This window comes from Gracilinanus agilis, chromosome 5 (assembly GCF_016433145.1).
Source record: "Gracilinanus agilis isolate LMUSP501 chromosome 5, AgileGrace, whole genome shotgun sequence".
In the NCBI taxonomy this organism is placed as follows: domain Eukaryota; kingdom Metazoa; phylum Chordata; class Mammalia; order Didelphimorphia; family Didelphidae; genus Gracilinanus; species Gracilinanus agilis.
Window position 1 is genome coordinate 123,766,237 of NC_058134.1, and position 8,411 is coordinate 123,774,647.

The 8,411-nt window shown below is 42.3% G+C and overlaps 1 protein-coding gene and 1 pseudogene across 1 annotated transcript in view; both read right to left on the bottom strand.

The window, feature by feature from the left end:
• LOC123248797 (leptin) overlaps positions 1 to 1,753 on the bottom strand; it is an 18,192-nt gene extending 16,439 nt beyond the window's left edge. Inside the window, exon 1 of the mRNA XM_044677659.1 lies at positions 1,683 to 1,753. The gene's annotated coding sequence lies outside the window, so the exon portion shown is untranslated. The remainder of the gene's footprint in view (positions 1 to 1,682) is intronic.
• Positions 1,754 to 5,945: 4,192 nt separating this feature from the next.
• Positions 5,946 to 8,014, bottom strand: LOC123249944 (annotated as a pseudogene).
• Between the last annotated feature and the right edge of the window lie 397 nt (positions 8,015 to 8,411).

Sequence of the window (8,411 nt, forward strand, 5' to 3'; positions counted from 1 at the left end):
TCTCTCTCTCTCTCTCTCTCTCCCCCCCCCCACCTCATCTTTCTTGCCTCTCATCTCATGTCTTTTTCATCTTTCTATCTCTCTTTTCCCTCTCTTTTTCCCTTTTCATCTCTTTCCCTTTTCTCTCTCCCTTCGATTTTCCATTCTTCCTACATCCCTGTCTTTCCTTTGAAAAAAGATTAAAAAAGGAAAAAAAATGGGATTAGGAAGAGGAAGGGGAGGAAAGAAACCAAACATGTTCTTTGAGTACCCTGCCAGTCAAGTGGGCACCTTTAATGCAGAGGTTTTTCAGTAGGCAGGCAGGTCACTTCAGTTGGGAAAAAACAAGTGAGAATGCTCCCCTGATCAGATTCAACTTGCTATAGCAATAATGAACTCTCCAAAAAGAATAGGTGCTGTTTTAAGAAGACCTAAGAGAAGTTCATAAGTATAAGGCTGCCTAGCAGGAGAGCTGGGTTTCTACATCAAAAGGACCAGCTATCCTCTGAGGAAATATCAGAGAAAATCAGAATGGGTCTAGTGGAAAATGGTCAAATTCTGGTTCTGCTACTTAATTGTTTTGTGACTTTGGGTGAGTCAACTGCTCTGGGTCTCATTTTCCTTATATTTAAAATGAGTAGGTTGGATTAGATAACTTTTAGGATCCCTGTTCATTCTAACTTTTGATCTTATAAATTTGAAATAATCAGATTTGGGTTGAAGATTGAACTCTAAATTAGTGACTTTTTGATAGTGAGCAAGTTATTTTAACTTTTAAATGGTTATAATGCCTGTACCACCAATCTCACAAAATTGTGGGAAAACCAATTTGTAGACCTTAAAGTGTTATATAAATGTGAATAATTATCCTCTAAACCCCAGCACTACTTGGACAAAAGCCACCGGCACCATCCCTACCCCTAGCTCTCTTATAAAAATCTACTCTAAAATCAATCTTTCTTTCTCTCCCTTCCTTCCTTTCTTCCCTTCTTCCTTCCTTCCTGCCTTCCTTCCTTCCTGCCTTCCTTCCTCTCTCCCTCTCTTTCTTTCTTTCTTTCTTTCTTTCTTTCCAGTAGTAGAGAGAAGTCTAGCTCAAGAAACTCCTTCTATCAACGCAGATTGATACTGTCTTAGAATTTGTAGTCTCAGACACCTGAAGGAAAGACTGAATAGATTGTCCATGGCTACACAGTGTGTGTGAGAGACAGACCAGTCTCCTGAAGCCAGCATGATATCCACTCCCCCAACCTGCCTCTTCTGTTGAATTGACTAACTTGGGAGAAAATGTTGGGAGAAGTGGATCGTTGACTGGAGTGGGAAACATTTGGGGTACACTTTGGTCTATTAAGACAGGCAAACAAAAGCGGCTACACTGACATTGCTCCATCACTAAACATTTTCTTGGTGCATTTTCCAAAAACCAAGGCCAACACCTGGACCCCACTTAAATTGGATTTCTCTACTTTCCAGCTGCATTATGTCTAACTGGGTGCAGACCAATTAGCCAACTGTAACTCCATCTGGTTTCTACAACAGAAATGAAGGCAAGGTGCTGAGAGGCGTCTGATAAAAACCATACAGGGCCTAAACGCCCAAGGGGTCCAGACAGATGCTCAAAGTCCCTCTGCCCACTCCCCCACACTGTTCAGATGTCTTCCAAAGTTAATTCTGGTGAGGCCAGAAACCCCCAACTTAATCCTTACCCCCAAGTCCTTCCTCTTTTTGCTGGCAGCTTTGGTCTAGTCCTCCCTCAACTTCCAGGCTTGAGCAAAACTCACTGTTCCCTCTGGAAGGAGACTCTGTGGTTCTTGGAGATGTGCTCGGGGTAATTTCCAAAGCATCTCAGCGCAGAGGCAGGGGCCTTCTTGGACAGATCTAGAAATCTGCCTCCATGGTTCACCGCTTGTGCTGGGGCTGCCATCAAGAAGTGAAGTTTGGAGGTTCAAGAACTCTGCTCCTCCAAGACTGAGTATCCACTCCCTCCCGCTTCCCTGGACTGCTCCCTCTGGCTAGAACTTCGGGTCAAAGTTACCAAATAAGAGACGATAAATCAGCCCTGATCCCTGCCTGCCTGCCTCCCCTTCCCTGGGGGGGAAAGGCTGTGGCTAGCCAGCCCTGTGGCGGAGCTGCCTTCAAAACACAAAGTGGAGAGGGAGAAAGGTGAGAATTGAGACCCTACCTCGAGATCTCCTCGCTTCTGCGGCTCCTCTGAGGGCTCCATGTGCGCCTCCTGCCCCTCTTATAGCGCGGAGGAGCCCTTGCACAACGGCTCCCCGTCCCATCCCTCTTACATAAAGCGCAAGTGACCCTGCAGAACCACTGGGGCTTCCAGGCTCCTGGCTATCTGGTCTGACCGAGGGGGCGGGAGGCAAACGCGGCCGTGGGGCATTCGGCCTAGGCTGGAGCATCGGAACACCTCACGCACTCCCCCTTTTTGGGAGTCCCCAAAGTTTTATGCGGGTTGAGGGAGATGCTTGGCTGATTCCGGCCCTACGAAAACGGGCGCAGGGACCTCTGCCCTCTAACCCCCGCCTGGGCCCTAGGATAGAGGGGAGATTAGAGGCGCACTGGATTTTGGCCACTCCAGCCCCGTCGCTTTTACGTGGGATTTGGCATTGACGTAAATGTACATTTCCGATGAACTGCGGAAAAACTAAGTGTGGTACAATTAGTGATTTGCAGAGCCGGGACTGGAACCCGGGACTCCGGGCTTCTCAAGCTAAACTTCTAAAACGACGTAGCCAGCAATGCACTGTGGGTACACAAAGGTGAAAAACCGACAATCCCTGATTTCAAGGAGACTCCAGAGAAGGAGGGGGACACTCTACGCTGGCTCTCTGCTCTTCCCCGCCACCACCCCACCCCAGACTAGCCCTTGGAATCAGGGAGGCTTCAAAGCTTCCTTACTCGGACACTTCCTAAGTGTGACTCAGTTTTCTGGACTTCTGTGTCTATCTATAAAAGCTAATCATACACAACACCACAAATTTAGTGTGAAATTGTTTAAAGGTGTGTAAACCTTAAAGCACTTTTAAAATGCCGTTATCGTTTTATTTCTTCTGTGGGGACTGGGTTGGGATGAGACAAAGACACAGGCATTAGCCCGAGGACTCCTCTCACTACAGTAGGCTGGTAACTAAGTGCCTTAGATGCATTTGGATTTAGGAAGATGCATGTTCAAATTCCTCCTTACTTACACTTAAAGCTGGAGGACATTGGATAGGACACTGGCCGTCTGTTTGCTTCTTTGTAAAATAAGGCACTTGGGCTGGATGACCTTTAAGGTTGTTTCCAGCTCTAAACCCAAGATCCTTTGCTACTGGAAAATGTGGTTAGGAGTTTCTTGGGGAAAGCTTCCCAGCAAGAGCATTGTTTTTTTTGTTTTTTTTTTTAAGTTTTAAGTTTTCCCCCCCATGGTTACATGATTCTTGTTGGCTCCCTCCCCTTTCTCCCCACCTCCCCCAGTTGACAAGCAATTCCACTGGGCTCTACATATATTATCACTCAAAACCCACCAGTAAGGGCATTAAGGATTCAAAGAGTGTCTCAGTTCTACCAGGTCTGGGACAGCTACATCCTTTTCTGACAACATTTCAAGGCTCTTTGGGGATGTGCAGTGGGCTGTGATCTCTCTTTGGAGAGCTTTTATCTCCTGGGGCTAACCAAGCAGTTGTTGAGTTGGGAGACGTGATTCTTTCCGTTGAGCTCTGATCTCTAAAGGGTCAGGTCCATAGAACACTCAGCATCAGGTCTGAGCATAGAAGCAAGGAAGCATTTGGATATTTTTGGCCCAGGATGCCCTTGGCACCTGCAGTTTTTTAAAGTTTATTTATTTAATTAATTTATAATATTTTCCCATGGTACATGATTCATGTTCTTTCCCTTTCCTCTTCCCACCCCTCTCCTGTAGCCAATGTGCAATTCCACTGGGTTTTACATGTATCATTGATCAAGACCTATTTACATATCATTAATATTTGCAATAGTGTTTGTTTGGAATCTACATCCTCTATCATATCCCCATCGAACCATGTGATCAATCATATGTTTTTCTCTTGCGTTTCTGCTCCCATAGTTCTTTCTCTGGGTGTGGATAGCATTCTTTCTCAGAAGTTCCTCAGAATTGTCCTGGATTATTGCATTGGGGCTAGTAGAGAAGTCCATTACATTAGATTGTGTCACAGTGTTTCATCAGTCTCTGTACAATGTTCTCCTCGTTCTACTCCTTTCACTCTGCATCAATTCCTGGAGGTCCTTCCAGTTCACATGGAATTCCTCCAGTTCATTATTCCTTTTAGCACAATAGTATTCCATGACCAACAGATACCATGATTTGTTCAGCCATTCCCCAATCAAGGGACACCCTCTCATTTTCCAATTTTTTGGCATCACAAAGACTGTGGATATAAATACTTTTGTGCAAGTATTTTTTCCTATTATCTCTTTGGGGTACAAAGCCAGATGGTATGCCTGGATGGAAGGGCAGGCAGTTTTCATGGCTAGTACTTTTCAGCCTTGCTTCTTTCAGTACTGACCCACACGCTGTATTAGGAGTAGAACTTTAAATGAAGGGCAAAACTTCATGTCTGTTAACCAGTCAATTATTTATTTCATGGTATCTTCCCTTCCTAGGTCACAAGTTAGTGATATTTAGAAAGGCATATTCTAATGGTAGCTTTCATAAACCATAATCATAGCAGTTTTATTTATTTTGTTTATAACCATAGCCTTGTTTCAAATTTATTTCTGAATTATTGGCTTTAACATTTAAAAAGGCCAATTTATGGTATATTTAGTATGTCAGTTAGTGTGATAACTTGAACTGGTTGCATTGTTGTACCTAATGTCTTACATCATATGGACATTTACAACTACCGTTATAAGCATCCATAAATATGACAACATACCCATATAATATACAATATAAGGTTAGGAAGGTTAGGCATGGGCATATGCTATGGAGCTCTAATGGAAGGGAGCACAGATTTCATCCATCAGCAAAGAACCACTGTATGTTTTATGACAAAGAACCAGATAATCTCTAATAAATTAAACAGGTACAGAGATTCTTCTGGACAGAAGGTCAACTGCAGCACATAGAAGGGAGGTAGTAGGATACTTGGGGTGCTGGACTGGCTTTACACCAACCACTTAATGACCATACAATGCAAGTCATCCAGCATCCATATTCCAACAATAAAGTCTTATACATGGAAAGAACCAATTTCCCCATTTCCTATTTCTGACTTTTGGAGGAGATTAGAGTGTGTTCACAAGTTTCATGTTTCTGTTTTCTAGTCAGTCTTCACAATAATTAATCAGATGAAGGATTGATGAACTTGAAAAATTTGTCATACATAATACTTAAAAAAAAACAACCTAAACTCCTTCCTTCCATCTTAGAATCAATGCTAAGCATTAGTTCCAAGGCGGAAGAACAGTAAAGGCTAGGCAAGGGGGAGTTAAGTGACTTGTCCAGAATCACACAGCTAGGAAGTGACCAGAACCTCCTTTCTCTAGGCCTGGCTCTCTATCCACTTAGCCACCTAACTGCCCCCCTTCTCCCCCATACATAATGCTTTAATTATTGTCATGTTCTCTAGACTGTTAAAAGGTAGATCGCAAAGGGTTAATTAAAATGCTTTAAAATTGCTTCTCCCTGATTTCCCAAAGTGTACTGTTTTTCTTCTTGGTCAATGTGGGAATTTGTTTTTCTTGTCTAAGGATATCTGCTACAAGGTTCTTGCTTTTTTCTAGGGAGATGAGGGGCAGGGAGGGAAAGGAAGAGGAAAGGAAAGAAAATATTTTTTTGTGAATTGAAAAAAAATCAAATTTTCATATTAGAAAATTAGAAATTTGATATATCTTCATAAGAATCTTCATTATACTTTTTTCTAGTTCTGTCATATGGCTCAGGAAGCAAAGGCCATTATCTTGATCATGGCATAAGCACTTTAACCACGTGTTTATGAATCTGAATCAGTTCCTGAGTCAGGATGAGGAGTCTTCAGAGAGGCAATAGAAATATTTCTATCACTTCACCCAAGAACACCATAGTTTCCATGTTTCCCAAAGGCCTACCCACTACAGCTTGAAGAGTGGATATCATTCCCCATTAAATGACAGAAACAGGCAGAATCCATGTTGCAACTACTTCCAATAACATGGGTTGGGGGAAAACCATTTAATTTCCAAGCTCTGTATATTAAAACATCCAGTGGATTGGAAACAATAAGCAGCTTGTAGATGAAAATACTGGGAATGATGAATATAAAAATGTTTATATTAGCTGCAACAAGTTAAGACTATTTTCCCTCTCCTGCTGATGTGGGCCTGCTGTGATAACAACTAGCTTTGAGTCTGTAGAAACTTTGGAGTCTTTGCCAAAGACAATCTTTGGTATTCTAAGGAAAAGGCTGCCATGTTGGACATCCATCATTTTTTTCTTTGCTTTGTCTTGGATGACATCAATAAAAGCAAGTTAATCAACCAGATTCTTTGTTAAGATGCTGATGGCACATTCTATATCAGTTGTAGCAATCCCAATAACAGGGATTTTCTGGGGAATGTAGTCTTCCCTGAGGAAGAACTGACCCTCAGATCTGCTGGTCCCTGACAGTTCTGTTTTGGATCTGGAGGAAATCTGAGCCTGAACTAGCTACTCAGGTTTTGGGTTTCTCTGAAAGATGATACTGCTGCTATGGATCTCCTTTTATAATTTTATAACAAATATTGTAAATATTGTGAAAACTTCACCACAACCAACCAATGTATCAATCATATCCAATAGTTTATACCAGGTATTGATGAACTATAACCCAGAGGGCCAAATCTAGGCTGCTGTCTATTTTTGGGCAGCCCTGACCTGTGAGTTAAGAAAGGTTTTTGCATTTTAAAATATAATAAAACTCTAAAGAATAATTTACATCTGCTCTACCCCCACCCCTGTAACGAAAGTACCCTGTAATGAAAGATCTCTGTTTCTCAACTCTTCTCCAGAGCCAAACTAGATAATTATAATTACATAGATTTATTTTTCTAGTTTATGTCTCTCTCCTAAGTAATTAATTATATCCTATTAACTCTTTTGTACTAGGTTAATCCCCACCCTCATTTTTCTGATGCTAAGAGCTCCTCCCAACAAATGACAAAAGCCTCAGTTAAATAAATGATTAGGCTGAGAACTGGCACATTCTACTAATTGTGTGTGTGTGTGTGTGTGTGTGTGTGTGTGTGTGTGTGTGTGTGTGTGTGTAAGCATTTAAATGAACCCGCTTGAGTAATCCCCATGGTGGATTAGAGAAAGCTTGTCTAGCTAAACCAACTGGAAGGGGACTTGGAAGAGGTTTCCTTGTTTGTCAAGGGCATTTGGTTCAAGGATAGAGAATAAGAAAACTGGAGCTATGATCACTGGAGACTAATTTGAATATAAAGAAATCTACTTAGGCAAGTTGGTGATCTGTCTGAAGAAGTCGGATAGCTTCTTTCTCAGTGACTATGATGTTTCTTTCTCCTGATGCTCTGGCCTTCCCTTGCCATAGCAACTCAGTCTATCAGAAATAATGTATTAAGCACTTATCATGTTCAAAGCACTGTGAGTAAGTGCTGGATCCACAAAGACAAAGATAAAAACAACCCCTGCTTTCATTCAAATGTGGAAGACCACATGTATACATGATTGGCGTTATTGTTTATCCTTTGTTTTTGAAGAAGACAATGACATTCCAATAAGTGGTGTCTTGACTTGCCAGTGAATTGATTTGTTCTGAGGTGGAGTTACACAAAATTATCCTCTCCACTCTGCCTCCCAGAGGTATCGAACTCTAGAGGCAAGGCAAAAGTCAGAATGACTAAGTGATAGCCTGGGATACGGGGGAGGTCCTTGGGGGTGTATGGGGTGTTCAAAGGAGTACTAGTACCTCTGTGCAGAGGGCTTGCTGAGCCTTTTTCAAGGTTGCTTACCCACCTTCGGTGTCCACTTGTCACTTAACTCTCACCGGTGGCTCCAAGAAGCTGCAGCATTCACATTGGCCATACTTGATAAAACCATCTTGGCAGACAAGCTAGGTTGAGGATATGTCTAGGCCAAGTATGTGAAGACTTCTCCCAGCAGAATGGGCAGATGAGAACAATTCATTCCAACAGCCATGAAGTCAGTTGAAGCAAGAATTGTGGCCTGCTTAGAGCTTGGTAAGACGTTAAAGTCACATAGGACTCTATACAGAATAAAAGGTTATTTTCAGAGAGGGAGACCAGAAAAGACTTCACGAAGAAAGTTGAACTTGAGTTGAGTCTTGAAGGAAACTAGGCATTCCAAGAGCCAAGTTCAGGAGGGAGAGCATTCCAGGTTTGGGGAAGAGCCAGTTCAATGTCACAAAGGTGTGAGAATTGTGTGAGGGGAACAGACAGTAGATCATTATAGCTTTAATGCA